Source organism: Buceros rhinoceros, unplaced genomic scaffold (genome assembly GCF_000710305.1).
Source record: "Buceros rhinoceros silvestris isolate BGI_N320 unplaced genomic scaffold, ASM71030v1 scaffold1515, whole genome shotgun sequence".
NCBI lineage: Eukaryota > Metazoa > Chordata > Aves > Bucerotiformes > Bucerotidae > Buceros > Buceros rhinoceros.
Genome location: NW_010413215.1, coordinates 82,770 through 85,816, shown reverse-complemented (window position 1 = coordinate 85,816; position 3,047 = coordinate 82,770).

The following is a 3,047-nucleotide window of genomic DNA, read 5'->3' as shown; positions in this document are numbered from 1 at the left end:
AAGAGCGTCCTAGAAGAGAGGAGTCTAGGATATGTTGGGGTTTTTTGTTGAAAGATTCCCATCAGTTCGTGTTCACTCTGCAGGAAGTGCAAACGGGTAACTGTAACCTTAGTTATTCCTAACATGGCTCCAGGGCAGCTGCCCCCTCCTGCACATGAAGGAAAAGGGGAAAAGAAGTCCTTGAAAAACAAGCTCAGGGTGTGAAAGAGGAGGAGCAGGTAGTGCTGATGGTGCTGTGTGGGACCTGTAAGGAAGTGCTCTGCAAGAGCATGTTGGAGAGGGGACAGGGAAGAGCATTCTCCCTGGTTTCCAATCCGCAGTGACGGCAATTCCATCAGCAAGAAGATCCCACTGCAACAAGTGAAGGAGCGTCATAGCGCTCTGGGAAGAAATGTGTTTCAAGGTTTGGCATCTGAGCTGAACAAGACTCCTTTTCCATTAGGAGGACCACAAAAGCAATCTGCTCAGGCAGGCCTGCTTCTGAAGTGATTTTGGAGGATGCAGCCAGGACAATAAATCAAGCAGTTATTTACAACATGAAGTATGTGCATATGTGCATTCACAGATTAAGTTGGCTCAAAAATCACAGAACTTAGAACCGAGTTAAGGGATTTTAGAGCACGTGAAAATAATGGAAAACTGTAATGTACAGGTTTTTCCACTGACATCAATCTTCTTCAGTTAACGAGCGAGGCACAGTACAGCCCAGTGAAAATCACAAACGAAAGATTAAAAAAAAAAAAAAAATCTAGAGTAGCTAAATTCTAATCCCAGTTCTGACAAACACAAATTTCCACTGTGGCCTAAAACAAGGATGTGGTTTCTGTGTGACGGAACTCCACAGATGAAAAGGCTGTGTGGTATGAACTATAAAGCCCACTTATCTACTTGGCTTTTGTATTTTTAAAAATCATCCTACCCGTACAGCCAGAGCTTACTTTACGCAATGCACCAACTGGCTCAACACTTGTACTGCGCTGCTTTTACGTTTTATCATCTGCACTTGTTATCTCATCAATCTCTCACACTGGTCTGACACGGATGTTGGTGGATGTTGCTGACCCACATACAGGCCGAACAGTGGCATTAAATCTCTGACAGCCCAGTCTCTGAAATGAACGAAACAAAACAAGTATCTGTAAAAAGGATGCACTCAAGCTCCTCCCCCAAATTAGGAAAAGTCATAGAAACGTCGCATATGTTTCAAAGCCAAACTTTACTGCGGGGAAAAAAGGTATTGAAACGTGCCAGCAAGGTGTGCGAATTATTTCAACTCTGCCCATTAGTGACGGAAGGATCACATCTGTGATCACGTGTTGTCACAGACAAGGTAAGTTCTAACTTCTCTGCAGCGTCACTAGGTGCTATAGCTGTGCATTTCCACACCCTCATTTGTTTGGATTTCTTCCACGTCTGACCTTAATTCTGGGTATTTCCTGGGTTTATACTACTTAGCTTGGGGATAGTTACAACATACCTTTCATGTATTTTGTCCTCAATAGCGGAATGTATTCGTAACCTTAATTCCATTTTAACATTGCAAAACAGAAACAAAGTACCTTTATTACGTAGAAAGGCTCACGCACAAACAAGCGAGCAGCCCGAAGAACGCTGCCGTGCAGTTTTTCAAATGATTGGCAAATACAAAGTACGTTGATTCTTCAATAATTTTTTATTTTAACTTTTTATTGCCCAATTCAGGGATACACTCTGGCTACTTAATGCTGTGGTAAAGCAGCACATAAATAACGCAGCTGTGTAGAGATGCATGTTCCACTAGAGCATTGCTGAGCAGCTGGCTTGCCCCTTCAACCTCCCACTCTGCCCCGTCCTGTTAAATCCTGGTCCTCCACCCACCCTCTCTCCCCATCAACCTTCACCTCCATGTGCACGCAATCTCATCATCACCTGCCTCTTTCCTGTCTTCAAGCCCACCTTATTCCTACACGCCCTTATACACACACTTTGCCATTCCTACGGTAGATGGAATACACTGGGTATCTTGGAAAAATAGTTACTTAATCAGCAACAATTTGCAGGCCATTTCTCATTAACTTGTTTTCAAGCAGAGGTTGTCATACCAGGCCTTGAAAGTCATCCATTTTTAGCGACTGTCTGCTTGGTTTTTGTCATGGTAGAGGTCTTCTCCCCAAAGGGCCAACACTCCCTACAGTTCTTGAGGACAGTGAAACCAAGTCCGCAGTGCCTGATGCTGCCAGACCAGAAGCAGAATACTGAATTGCTTGAAAAGAATGTCAGAGAAATGCCCATGGACTTCAGACTCACTGACTACTGCCCCAGACAGGCGGCTGCCACAGAACTGTCATTGCTGATGCAGGAATTTCAACTATAGATTAAAAAAAAAAAAAAGCCAACAACCAAAAAACACAACCAAAAACCTGGCTTGACCACAGATGCCAAGTTTCTTCAGAAATACATTCTTTAAAGCTACTCCTAATGAAGCAAACCAATTCACTTTCAGGCCCTTAGAAAAACCGCTTTATAAATAGAGTGCTTTAATTTTACGGAAGATCTTTTCATCTGTAACAGAAAAGCTGAATTCATGCTTGAAATGGAAACCTCCTTTTGTTAGCTGCAGCTAATCCCTTTCTAGATTTGTTAATGCTCTTCATTTTACCAGGTAAACCTTTAAGTCCTTTTTCTCATTAGTGTCACGTTATTACTTGATCTTTTATGACCTATAAAATATTACCATTCTAGAAATCCCACATGTATCCACAGCGAACATTTACTCTATATCTTCACTACTTTTGTACAAAATGGGAGATGTTTTCCTCATACTTCTTTCTTCAACACCATCACGTCTACAACGTATTTCCTACAAAGTTAATCAGTATAAAATCTAGATCAGATCCGTAGCAACTATAAAAAAATATATAACAACTATTTCAGGACAAAGGTTTTTCATCAGTGCCACGTCTGCCTCTGACACACACGAAACGCTCCCGCTGGTATCAGTGGGAGACCCATGCATGTATCCGAGACACGTATTACGCTCCTACACCTAGGCAAGACTTCTGATACTG